Source organism: Panthera onca, chromosome E2 (genome assembly GCF_046562875.1).
Source record: "Panthera onca isolate mPanOnc1 chromosome E2, mPanOnc1 haplotype 2, whole genome shotgun sequence".
In the NCBI taxonomy this organism is placed as follows: Eukaryota; Metazoa; Chordata; class Mammalia; order Carnivora; family Felidae; genus Panthera; species Panthera onca.
The window spans coordinates 45,986,121-46,006,337 of NC_138353.1; the positions used below are offsets into that span (position 1 = coordinate 45,986,121).

Below are 20,217 nucleotides of genomic sequence, written 5' to 3' on the forward strand. Positions count from 1 at the left end.
AAAGTTGATGCGTGCCCCAAACCTTGTTTCTCTTTAAACCATCCCCCTTAGACGTGCAGTCTGTTCCTGCAGATGTTTTCTGGGGCGAAGAGAGTGAAATGGAATGGGAGGGAGGATGAGAACTGGGAATCTCTGATTTTAAATCCCATTACTGGCTTTGAGGAGAGGCACAGAAAAAAAAAATCAGGAAAAGATAGTTCGTCCCCCACTGATTTTCTTCACTTCAAAGATTTCCCTCGCCCCTTAAATCAGAAATATTATGGTGCTAGGTATTTCTCAAGAAAAAAAAATGCACATGTTTCTTCAGAATACATACACGGTATAGGTCCCTTTTTACATTTCTCAGCAAAAAAAAAAAGGGGGGGGGGGAAAGGCACTCAATTCCCTGGCTATTAAACAAGCCATGCCTGCAAAAAATGCAGGCATCGGGGACTGCTCAGCCGCGCATCCCTCCATTAGCGCACGCCTGCGTGTCTGCGTGTCAACAATGCACGTGCTACCACGGCACGGACTCCCCACGCCAGCCCTCATGGGCGCCACGCAAATGGGCACCCGGTCTCATTTTCCCGCTGTCAGCCCTACCCCCAAGCCCGCTGCCCGTGCCTCTCCAGGATCCCTTTTTTTCTGCCTCTGGCTGGCAAGTCAGAAACCTCGATCTTTCCCCCCCAAGTTATGCCCTTGGAAATCCCCAAAGCGAACACAGCCCGACTGGGGGGGTCTTGCCCTCAAGTTGTTCACTTTGTTGTGTAGAGATAAGCCTAGTTCTCTTCTTCACCTGCCCCAGGCTGTAGATGTAGTGCAAACTTCTGGTACCAGGTCACCAAAAGGCAAGCCAGTGCTTGCCAGTAGTACAGGCTGTGTGGAACCCAAGAGAGCCACCAACTCAGAGGCGACTCCTGCCCCAAGGTTGGATCTCAGATTTCCATTGCAAAGGAGCCGAGGAAACTGGAAATCTGACTCAAACCTTGGAACTAATTGCCCTGCATTTTCACAGTGCACCATGTATTGGAAATGAAGGGCAGGCTTCATCACTTGGAACTCTTTCAGTGACCTGAGCGCTCTAAGTTTGGGGCTAATTCTTTAAAGGTTTTACTTCTGAGATATAGGGAAGGAAGAATGAAAGAATGAAACATACCCACAATCCTTGTATTGGGGATGACACTCAAGAGTAGGTTGTGGTCTCTTTTGAATCGGGAGTTCAAAAGAAAAAAAAAAAAAAAAGGCTTGTTCCCTCCCCCTTGCCCCAGGGATGAAACCTCTCTAGATTCGAGCAGCCAATTTGGTTTGATATCCGTGGTTTGGAGGCTGTGGCGGGGTTAGGGGTGCAGGGGCTAGGAAGACAGACCTCAGCTGCCTACTGGACCAGCAGGTCTACTCTTGGCCCTGGAAGCAGAAGCGGAAATCGGGGTGATTCGCCCTCGCTCTGACAGCTGGAGGGAGCGTCTGGGGCGCGCGTCACCGAGCCTCCGCGCAGCCGTGCCCAACATGCCTTGTATGTGGACCTCCTTGCTCGCTCAGCTCCCTATCTACTCTTAGCATCCCCCACCTGCCTCGCGTCCCCCAGGGATCTAATTCTCCGTTCTCTCTGTCATTTCCAGCCAGTTCTTTTCCCACCAAAAACTCCTTTTTCTTGGAGTAACTTTCCAAAAGAGCTGTCGTTGTCCTAAAGTCCAACCTCGTGGGGTGAATTTGGGAAGCTCTTTCTCAGTTGAAGCCCCTTTAGTGGACACCACATATACGCCCCCCAGGGTCCCCAGGACATCACCTGGGCACTGAGCCCCACAACCTGGTGCTTCCGTGCAGCGCCAAAACAAAAGGGGACTTCAGACGCTTTGCTCTTTGCCAGTGAAACATCTCACAAGCAAATCTGAATTTGGGTGTTGGTTATCTTTCAGGCTTGAAAAATATTTTGACAAAAGTATTCTCCGGGCTGCCCAAGTTGGGGGAAAGAAAGCTTTTGACCGAGAATATCGGCAGAAAGCAAGAAGCTGCATGTAATGGATACCACTGTGTACATCCGCTCAGGACGATGAGGGACTATGAGGAGCATGACCCGGGTCTGCGAGGCTGGCGCCAACATCCCAACTCCCCCCACCCTGCCAAGGGCACCCCTGTTTTCCACAAACGGGGAGCAGTTTTTGCCCAGACCCATCTGCTCCCCCTCTGGTGCATTAAGAGCAAACTTTCTGAGGCTTGGATAACAGTGGCTGAGCCGTAGGATACAGCTGGGGATGGAACAGTTCTGGATGCTCAGAAGAACCTCACCCCGCACCCTTAGGAGAAAGGGGAACTGTTCGATTTGTCTGGGGGTCACAAGGTGGGCTGGTAGGTTCGGGGAGGGAACGGATGGATGGAGCGCCAAGTGCCGCGCCTGGCTGCCTCTGTCTCCACTTTCTCCCTCCCTACCTCATCTTCTGCCATTTCCAGAGGCAGGAGAAAGGTGATCTCGGACTTGACCCCTAAATCACAGCTGCTGGTGGCTGCACCTCGCTCCGGGATGAACGCTGCCCCTTCCCAGAGCTCGGGCAGCTTAACCCTTTCGTTCCCTGGCGCTCAGGGGCCGGCGGCAGCGGCGCCTCTGACCCCGGAACCGGAGCAGCCCTCCTCCACGGGCGCGGTACCTTGGATCCCACCAGGAGACCACAAAAGGGCGAGACTGCAGGGTGCTGCGAGCCTGGGGCAAGGGCCGGCCAGCCCGGAGCGCTGCCAGGGAACCCGAGGAAGAGCCAGAGTTAGCGGAACGAAGAGGGATGTTTGGATCGTGTTAACTACCCAGACAGATGCACTTCAGCATGTCTGCATTTATGGAATCCATATGTTGTCGTGGCAAATGAAAGGACAGTAACACATACATACAATAGACTTAGAATAACAATACACATTCAGAAAGGGACCCGCACATTCTTCACCCTGCAACCCCTCTCTTAGATCTAGCTCTAGAGTTGTGCGCAGAGGCGTCCTTTCAACCTCCCCCTGCCTCCTCACGGGCTTGCTTTTTTTTTTTTTTTTTTTTTCCTTCTCTTCCTCTTCCTTTTTTTGTTTTTGTTTTTGTTGTTGTGTCCCCCCAACCCCCCAGCAGAAGAAAACCCAGGGTCCAGAATCTAGGCTCTTTGGAAGTGAGATCTCCTAAGATCCCCTTCACCTCTCTTCCCCCTTAAGACTGGCCCACGGCATCTTTAACCCTTGGACCAAATAATAGCTGCTCACATTGTAACCCCAGATTCTGAAAATTGCAGGGAAGCAAACTCTTACTCAAATTCACCATTCACATCTTCATCATTAAACCAACACTTCTATGTTATATTTGCAAAAAAGTAGCTTCCAACAGATCTGGAAACAAAAACGCCTAGCGAGAGAGCACACACAGCATAGCTCTGTATAGTACCTGCATTGATGTATACCTTGTATATTTGTGTGCACATATATTCACAGCACACACAGAGACGCAAAGACATCTAAAGCCATTCAAATGTATATTTATGTACCCATTTATGCATATATCTTTGTGTTTCTATCCATTCATTTGGGCGAGAGGCAGAGAAATACATACATCAATGCAGTATTTAGCCTACATTCTACTTTCTCTCCCTACTGTAAATGTCTTAAAAACAGATTGGTCTAAAATTTTCTGCCCTCTTGCCAGCTAAATGAAGGATTTAGATTCTGAATTTCTTGGTCCCTTTTTTCATTTTGTACATAAAATAATCCATACAGATGCTGGATTATCGCCTAAGCATTATTCAATCATACAAGCTTGGTACCTCTCCTCCTTATAACGAATTCACTGAGTAAAATTAGCATAAGTATTTACCAGATTAAGCTGACATTTTCCTATATTGCAACATGAAATACATTTATATCCAGAATTTCCCCCAAATAGCCTATACCAGTGGAGATACTGACTTCCTCCGCGCTGTTTTGTGTAACAAGCTACAAGTTCGCTCCTTGTATCATTTACATTTTTAAGAGAAAATAAATACATAGCATTTAAGTGAGTTTTCAAGATCTACAAGGAGAAATTAAAATTTCCTGCATCTTAAAAAAAAACCCCAACAATTATGAAGATTCGTGAAGACAGATAAATTAGAGACAAATATACTCCTGAAGGTCTGAACAATTTTCCTTACCTGATATATTATGGAAAAATTCAGAATTTACCAGTCTTCTTTCAGTCAGCTACATTTTACACTGACCTGCACTTTGGACTGAAAGGGAAAAAAAAAAGATTAACTGTTGCCAATGAAAAATTTAAAATAATAATCAGAAACCGGACAAACTGAAGTTAAAAATATACAATGGTTACAATAAAGATAAATATTTATTTAATCAAAGTAGAAGTTGTGTTTGGACTGTAGGAATGTTTCATCCTTCCCTTAAAAAAAAAAAAAAATCAAGAAAGAAAAAAGCCAGAGTCTTTGCAGGCTCCTGGAGAGTTCCCATTGTCCAGGGCTATCGAGAGCCCAGAATGGCATTAACCTCACAAAAGACACATTGTGCAGGGGACAAAAAAAAGCCCCTTCTTCTACAATAACTTTTAGCTTTTTTATTTTTAGAAAATGACAAAGGTTTTGCAAGCACTGACTGGTGAAACCTGTAGCAAGGCAGGCTGGGCTTGGCTTTATTGATCAACTGTCCCGCATGGAAAAGCAGCCAGGAAAAGTTTGAATGGCAATCCAGATTTGGCTCATAGAGAGGAAACCCCCGATTTTTCTAAATGTATTTTCTTTTTTTCTCTCTAAATAAAACAGCATTATTCCCAGAGTGAATTCACAAGGATTAGATGAGGTAACCCTGCAAAATCCTAAACCGGTTTTCTCCCCCTAGTCTTCACTAAGAACCTGCATGCTCTTAAGAGCATTGGAAAATCTCTCAAAATGAAGAATTCCTTTCTAATCAAATACATTTCCCGATTAATTCCCAAATTCTTTCTAAAATAAATAATCCAGCGAGGCTGGTAAAAAAATCTTTTTTCTAAGAAAAATAAGTTTTGGTGCGCGCTGTCTACCTGATGTTACAGGGTTCACTTCTAAAGCCTCAGAGACATAAATGTTGTTTTTGCATTTGTTTGCAGATCACTTAAAGTGCAAATTGCATTTTATTTTATTCCAGACATTGTAATTTCAATGGTACTAGTTCATATTTAGAACTTACATAAATACATACTTGTCATTAAAAAAAAAAATCTATTGCATTAGCAGTGACGCTAGGCTAGGATTTGAAAGAGGGGGTAGAGAAAGAGAGAGAGAGAGAGAGAGAGAGTGGGAGAGAGACTGAGACTCTTGTTCTTCCTGCGTTTGTTTGCTTCCTTTTTGGAGGTACCGTACACCCGCCTAAGTGATGGCTTTGATGTACTGGGAATCGGTACAGTAGCAGGGTCCCTGGCTGCTGTCTTTGATTCCAGGGATCTCCTTTGGGCTCTGGTGGGATGTACTGCTCCTAGTCTTTATCTGAAATCCATCCTCTCATTTCAAGCCCTTTGGCTTCGAGACTCTGCTCCAAACTCTTGGAGGAAGCTGTAAGACTTTTTTTTTTTTTTTTTTTTTTTTTGGCATTAGGGAAGGGGTATGTAATTTCCCCCCTTTCTCCGCTCTAGACCTTTCCTCGCTATTTAAATATATTGGCTTTCTTTCTTACGAATTTAGTCTGAAATTATTTTTCACTGCCTTTATTACATCCCTGCTTTTGATGGCAAAATAGCTTCCTGTGTTTTGAAAACATCTGCTTTCCAGGTTTTACACGAGAAAATTGATTTTACTTTTCTCTTAGGTCCAGAAAGGTAGAAAGTTGACTTGTTTCCAAGTGCAACTTTTCCTTTTCTTGTCTTTCCTTAAGTTACCCCCCTTTCAGTTCTGTTTCACTTTCCCCCTTCTATTCCTTCTAATCATCACTCCTGCTTCCCTTCTTCTTCTAAAGAACCAGAGAAGATTGATGGCATCTTATTTCAGAAGACAAAATTAACATATCATATATATATTTTTGTCTAGTCTATGGTACGTGCTAAAGTTTTCTCCATATTTTCTTTATTTGTCTTCTGATTTGGGGGAGGTAATTTTCCTCCTTTAAAAAAAAATCTCAGATTTGCAATTTAAAGTGGCCTCTATTTTGTCACTGCTGCTTCTCTGCCTTTCACTTAAATCTTTGCTTTAAGCTGTCCCACTCCATTATTAACCCCCCCCCCCCGCTCCCCTCCTCTTTGAAGATGCTCTCTTCCTATTTAATTTAAACACTGCTGCATTTGCCAAAAAAAAAAAAAAAAAGAAAGAAAGAAAGAAAAAGAAAGGGAAGATGGAAAAAAAAATAAGAAACAAAAAAAAAAAAGAATGAAAAAAAAAGGAAAGAAAAAAATCTTAAAAAAAATCTTAGCCAGGTTCCTATTGTTGCTTCTCTGCATTTCACTTCTCGGTGTATGTCTGTGTGTGCGTGTGTGTCGTGTGTGTGTGTGTGTGTGTGCGTGTGTGTATGTGTTTTTAATACATGCATAAACTTTTGGTGCCTCTCTCCCTCTTCCTGGGCTCTTCTCCCATCCTCTCTTCCTGCTCTCCTTGCCCTGCTCATCACTTTCCCCCGGTTTTTTTTTTTTTCCTCCCTTCCTCCCCTCTGCCTCCCTCCACCTCCCCCTTTTCTTTTTTGCTGAATCTTATTGATCCAGAAGGTGGCTAATTAGCCCTTCCCGTCGTGCCTGGGTAATGAAGCACATGCGCACTGAATTAATCACAGCCATTTTTTGCAGGAAACTAATTAGCAGAATAAAGATCCAAAGACTTTTTTTTCTTTTCACTCATCAGCTCCCACTTCCAGCGCGTCCCCTCCGACCGCTGCAGCCGCCGCCGCCGCCGCCTCCTCCTCCTCCTCCTCCCGGCCGCAGCCGCCGCCGCCACCGCCTGCTTTGCATCCCAATTACAGCCTAGAGCCGCTGCCGCCGCCGCCGCCGCTTCTCCTCCGTGGCCCCTGCCCGCTCCGGGGGCTGTAAACTCCCCGCCAACCATGCTGCTCGGCGGCAGCGGCGGCGGCGGCTCCGGCTCCCCGGCTGCGGCCGCCTCCCGCCCCGGGCTCCGCCGAGCGCGCTCCAGCTCCGCCGCCGCCGCCGCCGCCGCCAGCAGCGCGTCCTCCGCCGCCGCCGACCCCCGCCAGCCGCCGCTGCTGCCTTGATGGGCTCCGCGGCCCGAGCGCCTCTTTTCGGGATTAAAAGCGCCGCCAGCTCCCGCCGCCGCCGCCGCCGCCAGCAGCGCCGCTGCAGCCGCCGCCGCCGGAGAAGCAACCGCGTAAGTGGCAACTTTTCCCTCTTTTTTTTTTTCCCGCCGCCGCCGCCGCCGCCGCCTGCTCCTCCTCCTCCTCCCGCCGCCACCGCCCGGACGCGGGGCTCCTCGGGGCGCCCGGGCTGCTTTGCATGGGGCTCGTCCTGCCCCCTCCCGGCTCCCGCGCCCGGCCGCCGCCGCCCGCGCTCCCCGCGCCCGCGCCCTGCTCGCTCGCTGCGTCCCGCTCGCCTTCCCCCTGCGCCAAACTTTCTCTTTCTCTTCTTCTTCCTCCTCCTCCCGCCGCCGCCGCCGCCGCCGCCGCCGAGCCCGGGCCGCCCCCTCCTCCCCGGCCCCCGCGCCGCAGCCGCCGGCCGCCAGCGACCCCCGGGAGGGTGGAGGCGCCCGGGGCGAGGCCCGCGCGCCGAGTTTGGAGGCGCCGCGGGGCAGGGCCGGCCGGGGCGCGGGGCCGAGGGCGGGAGGGCGGCCGGGGTCCGGGCGCCGAGACAAAGGCGGCGGCCGGCGGGGGGGGGGGGGGTCCGCGGTGCCGAGCGCCCCCGCCCCCGCCGCCCCCGGCCCCCAACTTTGCCCCACCCCGAGAGGCGTCGGGGCCCCGGGCTGAGCCACCGCGCGGAGCGCGCACCCGGCCCCGAGCAGTCGCCGCGGCTGCTGCTGCCGCCGCCACCGCTGGCCGGCCGGGCGGCCGCCTTCCTCGCCGGGGCTCGACTTGCGGGGGATGTGGCCGCCCAGCGGGAGCCCCGGGTCGGAGAGGGGGCAAGGGTGCGAGGCGGCCGCCCGACCCCGTACCTGCGCGCTCTCCGCCCTGCCCCACTGGCAGCGCCGCGAGCGCCCAGAGGGGGCTCTGCCCTGGACACTAGGGGCTCCCGGGGACTCGGGGCTGCGCCGCCGGCCAGGACTAGATCTAGCCTGGCCGGCCTCTCTTTGACCAGCTGAGTTGAGAGACATCGGAGTGTTCCTTTTTTATTTTTTTCTCTTTTCTTTTCTTTTCTTTTCTTTTCTTTTCTCTTCTCTTCTCACGAATCTGGGATTGTTTACGTTCCATTCTTTGCTCTCACCCCTAGTCCTGCTTCACTCTTTTCCATTAATGTATTTTCGTGTACGTCTTTTTGTATATCTCTTGGAGAGTAGATGTGAGTGTATTTTATGCAGTGTATTTAAATTGTGTATGGATTCGTGGGTTTCTTGTGGAGCTATTACATTAAAAAATACATTTTACTTTACAAATTAATCTGTTGCTCAAAATCTGAGTTTTGCAGAATGTTGTGCAATTCCTTCGACTGTGGCAAATTCTTTGATTACAAGTGCTTTCAAAAATCACCCACTCTTAACTTTTTCCCCTTGTTGCTTCCAAGTAAGGCAAATATGACAATCTTTATTGGTCTCAATTATTGAAACTTGATCTAAGGACTATATGGAAGAAGGAGGCTGATTGCCTTTTTCTGGACTCCAGTTCTAGTGACTTTTAAAAGGGGGTTTGTTAAGCACCTTTGAAGAATATGACATACGGTGATCGCTTAGCTATAATGCAAATTGCAGAGCATAAATTTACTTTGGAATTAAAGGAAAAAAGACCCAAGCCCTTTCAGTGGGGACACTTGAGGATTTATTATGTTTTTAAAAAAATTACTTTTTCCCCCCTACTTTGGGAGAATGGCTAGTTACAGACCAACTTATTTGGAGGTCTTCAGAAAGAGGCTTGGGAAACGGAGAGGGGAGAAGATTGATCACAATCTGCATAATCAATAGGGCAGCGTGCTGCAATCGTGTACCTACATTTACTGTAAATTTCTACAATATCTGCAGCGTGGGTGCTCCACTGCCTTGGTTGGCTCCTTAGAGAAGATTTAGAGGCAGTACAAACAGAATTTAGTGTCAGCCCTCCGGAACAATATAGGGGAAGTCCAGTCGATAGTGGCTCATTTAAAAACTCCTTCATTTTGCTGTACATTTTTGAGGGGAAAATCTGTTTACATATGTGGGTTTCAGGTACTGAACCCCCAAGGTGTAGGTATCCTGTAGGTTGAGGGGAGTGGAAAGTATTGGTGGGGGAGTAGGGGGTGGGTATTCGATCATTGAATTATCACCTTGGGGGCCCTCTTCTCATCGTATAATGTTGGGTATCTTTAGTGCAAATAATTCAGGAATATGAATACAGTAGAGAGTAATACACCAGAGATTGAAGCAGTGTCAAAAGTAAGAATTGCTGTGTGTGCATTTGAGAGAGAGAGAGAGAGAGAGAGAATACAGACTCTTATAGTCAGGCTTGAAAGCTTGGTGGTAGGTAAATCCATATTTGGAGATGATTTTGAAATAGTCTAGCAAATGGTGCACGAACAGGATTTCGTAAAAAGTGTACATGGAGTCAGTTTTGAAAGGATTGTGGTTTGGGGAGATGAGGTGTAGGCAGGAAAACCCACTCTAGGCCTGCAGCCTTCTTCTGTCTGTGTATCCCTCCCTTCCCCCTCCCTGAGTTTTAGTTTTTAATTACTTAATGCTGAAACGCACAGGGCTTATATAAATATTTGCAAATGCTCTTTCCTATTGATTTCTCTGAATAAACTGCCCTGCTCAGGTCCAGAGAGGAGGCAATTCAGATCTGTGGACTTTTTAAACATATAAAGTCTCTGGAGGAGTGTTCGCCTGTGCATGCATGTGTTTATGGGTAGAGTTATAGATATGAAGATTTTGGGGGGCTTTAGGGAGAGTTCAGGCTGTGGTTAGTGTTAACTGAGAAAGCTGGGCTGGAGCTGGCCCCATGGCCTGGCATTCCTGACAGATGTGTGTGTGTGTGTGTGTGTGTGTGTGTGTGTGTGTGTGTGTATAAGTACATAGTGCGTGGGTGTCTACACTGGGGAAGTCTGAATGTGGATGCACTTATACTCCCCCATCCCCCCCCCCCCCCCCCCTCCATTACATGCGGAGAGTTTTCCAGGGCTCGGTGACTGCCTTCTCCTCAGGGTCACATTGAGTTCGAATCTGACCCAAGGTGCAGGAATCCTGCAATGGGGAAATAAAAGAATATACAGAATGGGGTCAGGTCAGCTGCTCAGAGGCCAAAACCCCTACAGCTGCTTTGATTTTATTTTTTTGTGTATATTTTAGGCTCCTCCTGCCAGGTTACAAATTGTGCCTCCCCCTCTCAGGTGTTTGCTCTGTAGCTTAAAGGCACCAGAGCCTATTCCTGGGTTGCTGTCTGCTCCCAGCAAGAACAGAAACCCCACAACACCGAATCCAAAACAAAACAAGAAGGGGGGCGTGGGGGGGGCAAGAAGAAAAACCCTATTGAGTTCAGGCAAATAAGGTTGGGTCTCCAGATCCGATTACAGAGCTGCTTTGAATATGCAAGACAGCACACAAGACCAGTCATTCCAGTTACAACAAACTATTAAAAAAGAGAGAGAGAGACAGACAGAGAGAGAGAGAGAGAGAGAGAGAAAAGAAAAGGCATGTTTAGGTCGTAATTTGTTAGTACAAGGAAAAGAATCCCACATAAAGCTCCCCTTTCCCCCCCTCCCTTTGCTGGCTTCACATAGAATTCACTCACCCTTTTCCGATTCGTCTACTATATAGGTTCTTTTATTAAAATCTTTTGGGTTTAGGAAGATCGCTGCAAGCAACACATTTTCTGTATTTTTTTTTCTCTTTATCTTCGAGGAGAGTTGGCAGGGGTTCTGTGGTTTGCAGTTACACAATATGTTATCATGTTTTTAATCACTAAATCATTGCAGTGGTTATAGATTTACAGTCTTGGGGTATTACAGAGAGGAGCAACGGCGGCTATATATATGCTTTTAAATTACACCAATGTAAACTGCCTGCAGTAGCTGCGAATATGGTTGGCCGACTTCAGCACCCCCCCACCCCCCCAAGCATCTTAGTACTTTTCCCTCTGTGATTTTTTTTTTTTTTGTATTGTTTGGCTTTCGTAAAGTAAGCTATCCCCCACTCCTGTATTCCTTGTCTTTCAGCCTCCCCCAATTTTCACTGCAGGCTTCTAACCCCAGATAGGCTAGAATTCAAACTCTTTGAAATATACTTTGGATCACAGATTATAATAATAGCAATAATAATAAAAAGAGTGGATTTCCTAAGAAATCCTCTTGGTTTCCATACCGACCTCCTGTGTAGGGATGGAGAGCTGATCGGGAGACAGGGGTGGGCGAGAGAGGGAAGGGAAGGCGGGCTTGGAGCTGCTTGCCTGCCTGGAACCTCCAGTGTCCTGTCACTGCGAGCCCACTTTCAGCTTCTGTTTTTCATATTATTATGTAACAGAATCCTTGGCAGCATTAAAAATTCAGTATTACAAGCTGATTGTAATGCTGCCTCATTAGACAGCACTGTCTGGCCTTGTATTAAGTGAAACACAGAGCATGGCTTTTAGATTATAAACACCAATAAATATTAAGGATCAGCAGAGGGGGGAACTAGTCAGCTGGGTTTTTGGCCCCTTCTGGTTTTCTATCTCCTCCCATCTTCTTTCCTTCATCCCCCTTCCTCCTCCCTGTCCACCCTCCCCCTTTGGTAACTGTCATCTGTTTTCTTGGGATGCTGATGTGTCGACCCTGGTGACATTTTAGGAGGGCTTTTTATAGAGTTATCTTGTATACACAAAAGGTTTGGAAGTTTGTTTTGTTTTGATCTGCAATAAACAGGCCCTTCACTTTGCTGATGTCATTTCCGTTCATATTTGAGTTGTTTATTGTGTTTCTTCGCAGGGCCCTCTCATCCCTACCCCCACCTCGCTTTTTCAGCCAGAGCCTGCGACTGCCTGGGGAAGGGGGGGACGCGTTCCTAAGCTGCCAGGTCTGGGTTCAAAGGCTGAGGGTTGCGTGTCACTGCCTCGTCCTAGGGTTCGCCCGCTGGGGAAGATGTTTCCAGCTTAGAATCTGGTTAAACACTCCGACATCCACTTGCCCTGGTATTTCCATGGCATGCAGTGATTCATCCCAGCTTCCTTTCTTTGAAGTGCCCCCCCTCCTCACACCCACACACCTTGTCTCTGTCTTTAATACATCCTTATTGTCCACTTCTCCATGCACCCCCCACCCCCCCCCCAAAAAAAAAACACCAACCTTGTAGTGATGACTTTGATTCAGTCGCAAATCTGAAGCTGGCATTAGTGACTTCATGCTGTGAAAAAAGAAAATGTTTTCAGGCGGTGCCCCACAGCCTCCCGACCATCACCTAGCCCTGATCAGTCTTTTTTTTCCCCTTTTGCGTTTATTTTTCTGCTCCCTGCCTTTTTGTAGACATAAAGGCAGTTCTGGTGTTACTAAAAACGGCCACAATGTCCAGTGTCTCTTATTTCCATGTGATCTACAATTGGAATCCCCCCTCCCCCCCCCCAAAAAAAAAAAGTAGGGTGGGGAAAGGAAGGAGGGAAAACTTTGTAGGTCCCTAAGGCTTTCCTCTAATAGGATGATGGGTTTTAGGTTTAAAAAAATATTATTGTTTTGTTCTTTTAGGTTTAGAAATAATAAGGGGAGAGGGAAAAGCAGTCATTAGGAAGTTCACTGAGCTGCTTTCCAACTAAGACGGGTGAAAAATGAACCTGCATTGACACTTGGCTCCATGTGAAAGCCCCAGTAACCTCTCCCCCCTTCCGTGGCCCTGGCCTTTTGTTCCTGGAGAACGGAGCTAAGGTGCTTTTTCTCCCAGACCAAAGGCAGCAGGCAAGGAGTCCCCTTGTGTGCGCATCGCCTTTAGATGGCCTTCTCATGGTTATTGTCAATGCAGACTCCTGCAAACAATTGCTCCAGGGAGACACAAAAGCAAAAACATTTGTCCTATTTTTTTAACCTCTTTGTTTTAGATTTTTTTTTTATCCATTCTTTAAATTTCACAGTTTCTATTTGTCTGCAGAGAGACAATCGAAACAGCATGAAGCACATTTTACCGTAGGCCTCGCTGACGATTGGAACAGCCTCAATAGAAATCCAGATTCTAAAACACTGGCTGACTTGGAGGATATGTGAAATTTCAGCCCGGGCTCTTAAGTCAGATTAGCACAGATTGCAGACAAAAACGCACTAAAATGGCAAGATAAGAAAATGGGATTCTAGAATCATTTGGGGGGGGGGGCGGGGGAGTGTGAACAGGGTTGTCTTTTGTTTATCCCTTAGTGTCCTGCCCCAAGAAGTGGTTGCTTCATAGGAAGGAATGGCCAACCCAAATTAAATTCTTCACTGAAACAAAAATCTGATCTTGGTTTGTGTGCTCCTGGCATATTGTTTAATTGATTGTTTTAACACATGTGTAGGGAAGCTGTTGGTACATACTATGGAATTGAGGCTGTGCTGAGATTTTGTGGTTTTTATTTTTTCAAACTCCAATTTATAGAAAGAGACCTTATTTCCTCCCCCTCCCCTTTCCTCTCCTGTTTCCCTTTTCCTTTCTTCTCCCTCCAACCTGCTTCCCTCCAAGAATTCAGTGGTTTGTATCAGAGTGCAAAGGGATGAGTCCAACAGTGGGAATGGCCCCTGAAAAAATAGGAGTCCACCTCGTTTTCCTAGCCCCCAAACAAAGCACTTCTCTACCGTAATGTATGGACCCTGATTGCGATGCTGTCCTTAAGCATCTGTCTGCCTTTTCATTAAAATTCTCAATTTCAAGGTTTAGAAACACAAATGTAAGAATCCCCTTGGGTATAAAAGTCTTGCATGGCAAATTCTCTTTGCCCTTTTAGAAATAATATTTTTGTTAACAAAAAAAAGGGAAGAAAGAGAGCAAGCACTTCACCTAATGCTTTAAAGCTGTTGTAAGGCAAGTCTTTTATTTTTGGCTTTCTTAAAACTTGGGCTTTATAACTTAAAATTAATTTGGAAAAGCTCCTTCCAATCACGGTTTTTAAAACATGGTTACTCGTTTGTGTCTTTCTTATGTGTGTGTTTGACAGATGTAGGGTCTGAGTTGGGGAGGGTGGGTAAGTTAACTAGATAATGTTCCACCCCTGATTTGGGGGTAAAAATTTAATCTCTGGAATTAGCATTGTAGCGATAGTTGGAGGCCTTGAGGTACGTGTCAGAGAAATGTGAATCAAATGATCTGTGTAGGCCTTGGCACGCCAGCCTCCCGTGGTTATGAAGGTGAGTGTGGCTGTTCTGAGGAAAGCCTGCATTCTCTGTCGCACCCAGGAGGGCCTGGTCACCTGGTGGGTACCTGGCCCCTGAATATAACTGCCTAGAAACGATGGGGTGAATTCAGGGCATGGGGTGCAATTTAACTTCAAATATTCTATTGTTTGTTTCAGGGATTTTTGTTTTTGCCCTCTCCTGGCTTTTTCTTTGTTAAAACCTCAAGGTTATTGAAGCAGTAATTTTAAAATCAGTGTGTCTCTATATTTTAATAAAAATACAGGGATCTGGAAAAATACACAAATCTCCCCTAAATCCAGTGTGCTGTGAAAATAGAGGCTAGGTTTAGCTGGAAGTCAGAATGCTGACATTCACTGTATCTTAGCTCAGAGATCATATTTACTTTCGCTGAAGTGTATGTGGAGACAGGGAGAGAGGGAGAGAGGGAGAGAGAGAGAGAAAGAGACAAGCCAGTTTGGCTCAGTTGGGATCACTGTAATTTACCAGCCAGCTAAGTGTTAGGGGGCTGGCCTCTGGCTTGGAGAGTGGGTAAGGGGAGGAGTGGGGAAGAGGTTAGCATTCCCTGATTTATTTTTAAATATTTATCCTTTTGGCTGTTGCCAATTACGGTTTGCAGATGAGATGAGACTAGTTACAGAGAACTGCCTTTTCTGAGAGAGGGTTTATTTGTCAGCAGTGTCCAAGAGCCATGAGAGTGCCAGATTGTCTCTGCTGGGTAGGTTAACTACAGATACCTGCCCTCAGAAGAGCCAGGGCCTTTCGGAGCCAGAGGACTGAGTTTGCAACCTGTCTTTCAGGGAAACAGTTGATTGCATAGACAAGTGCAAAAGTTTCAGACTCCCTCTGAAGAGGTATTGTTTTGTTAATGATGAAAATCAGTTCTGGTGGAGGTAATGCCCCCAGCTTTTTTGGTAACCCTTTATCTTGATGCTCCAGAGGCCCTAGTTTCCCTGCCTGTGGACTAACCTGTTACAATTTTGCCTGTAACAAAGGCAAGCTTGACTAGCTCTTACCATGTTTGTAGCTGGTGTTGGATTAAGATAAAGGAAAGGGACCCAGGGTTACTCCCAGTTCCACTTGTCAGGCCTCTGAGGTGCAGGAGGGCACATTGCCCCGTGTGCCCCTTGGGATGCTGGTAGTATCCTTCAGATCCCCCCAGGGCCTTCTGCCCAGCACCTCCACATCCTTCCAGATTACTTTATAGCTGGTTCTTTGGCATTCTCGCTTTTCTTTTATTGAAGATATTTATCTGTCGGCCCACCAGGTTCATGATGTCACCAGATTATGAGGTCGTCCCCTGTTAATAAAAGTTAAGATAAAGGAGCAAAATTAGATTTTCGGGGAGTGTAAACATTTTCTTACTGTCTTTAGCTCACGGGCTCCGGATTGCTCCCAGGTAGGACATAGGGGCCTGGAGTCCTTGTGTTCCTGGAGACATTTCCAGAGACATCTCTGTGTTGTGAGTGCCACATTACTTGCGTTATTGCTAGCATCATCATCTTCATGTATTATTCATAGTCACTTTTTCAATTAAATTATTAATTGGTTTTCTTTAAGGTGTTCTCAACTCATGTGGCTAATATAAATAATAGTGTGTTTTGAAAACACCACCTGTTCTTGGGGCTTAAGTCAGGTGGTCTGGCAACAGCTCGGCCATGATCATATCCCGGTTTGCAAAATCATCCTCCACTTTCCTTTTTTGCTCTCCAGCACCCTCCCCCCCCACCCCCATACTCTCTCATGTGTGACAGAATTTGGCCTGTGCTCTCCTTTGTCCCTAATCGGACATGATTCCCTAGAGGCAGTCTTTTCTCCCAGGGCCCTGGCAGACAAAAAAAAATTTTTTTTTGGAGTCTTTTTTTCTGGACTAAAATGTAAAATGTAGAGGGGGGTTGTCTGTCCCCAACAGGTTGGCTATTTACGTTAATTTGAACTCAAATTACATTGTGTAAAATGCCTTGTGCGTGGAGACCTGATAGTTTCAATCAGCCGAGCATCCTCTTCCTCCTGCATCAGTGTGCTTAATGCTAATACAATTCCATACATACAGCTCTTTGCCTCCTGAGCTTATTATATTTCTCACACTTGCATGGTTCATTATTGTGCAGTCGGGGAAAGGACTCTTAAGGTTGTGGGGCCAGCCTGGGTGGGTGGCTTTCAGAAAGGGAAAAATAGGTGCCCTTCTGTGCTGGGGGAATCAGGAATTAAATCAGACTGAGCGCGGGATTCTGACAGGGAGGACGATGACTTCCGGTGAGATTTCTCTGGTGCTGCCTTTGCATATGAGAATGGCAAAGGCGAACCTGGGGAGAAAAGTGTCCAGTGGTTGCTCTGACCAACTGGGGTGTCCCCATTAAATTTGACCTGGCAGTTGAATCTCCCTGTGAAGGGCATGATATATGCCTTATCTGAAATTGTGTGTGTGTGTGTGTGTGTGTGTGTGTGTGTGTGTGTTTTAAGGCAAGTCTTGTAAAAAGACTGTAAGCTTAATTGCAAGCTGTGACTTCTTTTCTTGACACCCCCCCCCCCCCTTTCTTTCTCTCCCATGAAAAACTCTATCCTTCAACTCTCAATGGAGATCAGGGGATGTTTTTCTAAGTTTCTGCAGCTGAAAAACAGAAGTGCCCTGTAAAGCAGTTAATAGGATGGGTGTGTGTTTCAAATAAATTCCTGTCCACATTGGCTAATGTCCCCATGCTAGAGTGGCCTGGCTGTGACGTGGATGGGGCCCAGAGACCCATGGCTCCGGTTCTGAGGCCTCAGGCTCTCTTTTGTGGCCGAGGGCGCGCCCCTTTCTTCTCGCCCGATTCTAGGCCGGCCCCTGACTTTTGATGAGAGAGAGGGGTCAGCGCCTGGGAAGGACCGGGCTTTGTTCCCGCCGGGCCCGTTCCCGAGGCGGCGCAGGCCCAGCCGCCCAGGGCTCCCGTCCCAGGCGCGCGGCCCGGCCTGCCCAGAAGCCAGTACCCGGAGCGCGACCGAGCGCTCGGGCCTCGCGCGCCCGGGCGTCCCCGTGTCCCTGCGGGCGCGGCCGCCGCCGAGTACCCGGCCTGCGCCCGGCACGACTGTAGATGTCAGGCTTTGCCCGGGGAGCCGAGCGGCGGCGGGGCTGTGAGTTTCAAATTAACCTTCCGCTTTGTTGCTGTGTAATGTGGATCCCCGAAGGCCCCCCGCCCCGCCCGCCCCCCTTCCCCGGGCGGTGAGCCTGCAAACTGCGAGTTGAGCTTCATTTACATAAAGCGATTCCGGGCGGGCGGTGAGCCGGCGGCGGGCAGGCCGGGGACCCGGACGCGAGCGCCGCGCCCCGTGGGTGAATCCCCGCCGCGCGACCGGGGGACCCTCCCTCCCGGGGAGGGGCGACCGCCAGCCCCCGCCGCCACCATGCGCCCCCCTGCCCTGCCTGCGGCCCCCCTGCACCTAGACAGAGCCACCTCGGAGTCCCGGGGGCGGCGGGAGGTGGGGAGAATGCCGCCTGGGGTGGGTAAGTTCGGGGCTCCGGTGCCGCTGGAATTTCCCATTGTCGAGCGCGCCGCGGCCCCCGGACCTGCGAGTGCCTCCTCCCTCCGGAGGTGTGCGGAGCCTTTGTGTGCCAGGTGAGTGGAGCCTCCCTCCCCAGCCCGCCAGCCGCCCGGTTCGCACCGCCGGCCTAGAGCGGCGGGCAGGTGCTGCAAGTCTTGGCTGAACTTCCCATTCTCTTGAGGCATGTGGGGGAAGGGCAGGCTGGATGCACTTGAACTCGTAGATTCCAATTGGAACCTACCTGGCGTGAGAGTGTCTAAATTCTGCTGGGTACAGAGTGAAGCCCTTCCTCCTTCCATCTTTCCTCCTCTCTCTCCCTCCCTTCTTCCCTCCTTATTTTGCTTTTGGATTAGTTCCTGCCTTCTGAATACTTGCGGTACTAGTGTCATTTAAAGTTTGGGTTCCTCTGCCTTAAAATGCGCCCTTTTCAGGCACAAGGGAAGTCACTGGTCAGTTTGAAACAACGTGAAGAATGTGCTTATTGTGGAGTAATTAAAGGGAGAATCAGAGGTTTGGAGCTGGAAGGCACCTTTGGGGATCCACTTGCCCACCCTCTAATTTTAGTTTGTTCGCACTCTGGAAAAACATTTCCGTGGGGGAGAGGGGTGGAGGAGAGGGAGAGCTGTGATGTTTGTCCTGTTAAAGGAGAAAGATTGCCCAAGTTAGGTCAATAGCAGGGGAAAAAAAAGTAATCATTGTAGACTAATAGAGGGAAAAGAACTTTCTGGAAAATAGTCTTTTCAGCTTTGGACATACCTGTGTTATAAGAATGGTAAAACACCTGGAGGGCAAAGACCATCACTCGTGCCTGGTGTATTATAGGAGTGCATTGCCTGGCTTAGTAGTGCACAGTATATAAACTGGTTTAAATGAAACACGTGAGCAGGTGAATCCAGGAGGGTCCTTACTGCTCCCACCCCCTGTTTGTGTCATTTAACAGGCCTGGAAGACTCTGAAAGCTACTGACAGATAAGCTCAGAGAGATTAGACAGCCCCACTTGGGCACTAGGAGAAGGCCTCCCCACCCCTCGTGGGGGGGTGGGGGCTGGGGCCTGCTTCGTGGAATCTATCAAGGCAAAGCAAGAAAAACAAACTTAAGCCTTGAAGGTAGATAGTGGGAAAGTTACACGTCATCTTATTTCATCCCATGCTTTGAGATCCTTGGAGACAAGTCACTAAATAAATAGAGTATAATTTAAAGCTTGCTCCTGCTAGCTGGGGAACTTTGTTTCTTTGCCATCAAGCAGCAGGTGCGAGTTTGCAGAGTTAGCCCCTCGAGTCCCCTCATTCCTAAATTCAGGAGGTGTCAAACCTTCATGTTCTTTTAATGGCTGTGGTTTCTGGATAGGTTTCAAGGGGAAACCCTAAAAATCATGAGTTCCAGGAGGCTGGGCTGGAGAAGGAAGCCCAAGTGCTGGGGCAGAGACTGCATTTGAGAGGAAAACAGACACCTTCCAAGGTAACCTGATTGAGAGAGGCCAAGGCTAGAACGTGGCCTGTTCCTAGTTTTCAGAACAGCTGCTGGCGGCCTGATATTCTGAATCCTTCTTTTTACCTAACCCAAACACGAAAAGCAGTTAGGGGACAGAGGTAGGATATGTGGGAAGTCAGGAGCCCACTGTTCTAAATAATTCAAGGGTTTCAGGAAATGAGTCATTGGAGAGAGAGAGGTACATACCTGGATGTTTGTGCACCTGTATTTTTGTGCATTCTATTTTGCAGAGACCTTGAAAGCCCCATTTCAGAGGGTATATGGCTATGAAGGCCAAGAGAAACTTTTCCTGTCTCCCGTCCTTAAATTACAGGACTAAGGAGATTGTCTGCACTTCGTTTCTAGCATGTGTTCAGAGAGCGTGTGAGTGCCTCTCAGAATGGGCTGGGGTCACACTTTGCTCTTTTATTTAATTGCCCGAGTGTTATTTAACAACACGGGGCAGAGGCAGAAGCAAGCACTTTTACACTTTAAAATCAGCCCTTTTGGAATCACAAGGAATTAAATGACTTGGAGACCTTCTGTCTTTATGACATGGGTCACCTCCCTCTCCCAGCTCTCTTTTGAAATGGCTGCACTTTCTGTGGGATAGAGCTGCTGTTTTCCAGTTCTCCTGAAAACAGTTTTGATGGACAGGGAACTATTGAGAAACGCGTGGTAACTCTTCCAAAAAAAAAAAAAAAAAAAAAAAAAATCTGAGCTGCTTCCCCAACCACCTGAAACTTTAATTTTGGTTTCTTCCCTTCCGTCTTTTATTTGCACAAATGAATACTCAGGGAGGGTGGAAAGGACCCAAATAAAACAGCACTCTCAGCAGGCCTCTGTTTGGCTCGTCCCAACAGGACAGTGAAGTGCCTTCCTT

At 48.0% G+C, this 20,217-nt stretch overlaps 1 protein-coding gene and 1 long non-coding RNA gene across 8 annotated transcripts in view; one reads left to right on the plus strand and one right to left on the minus strand.

The window, feature by feature from the left end:
* Positions 1–7,150: 7,150 nt before the first annotated feature.
* ZFHX3 (zinc finger homeobox 3) overlaps positions 7,151–20,217 on the plus strand; it is a 250,541-nt gene continuing 237,474 nt past the window's right edge. The window contains exon 1 of one of the 6 annotated variants that reach the window (XM_060650282.2): positions 7,151–7,262. The gene's annotated coding sequence lies outside the window, so the exon portion shown is untranslated. Of the gene's footprint in view, positions 7,263–16,980; positions 17,938–20,217 lie in introns of those variants that run through there. The other 5 variants (XM_060650277.2, XR_013552520.1, XM_060650280.2 and 2 more) reach the window with 5 other exon arrangements.
* Positions 8,002–15,641, minus strand: LOC132690199 (uncharacterized). Of its 2 annotated transcripts, XR_009615305.3 has the most exons (4): positions 15,361–15,641; positions 12,326–12,383; positions 10,798–10,924; positions 8,002–10,250 (listed from the first exon to the last, which is right to left on the minus strand). It is a non-coding gene; the product is annotated as an uncharacterized LOC132690199 (long non-coding RNA). The 2 variants fall into 2 exon arrangements; XR_014136271.1 differs by having other exon boundaries at positions 8,002–10,924.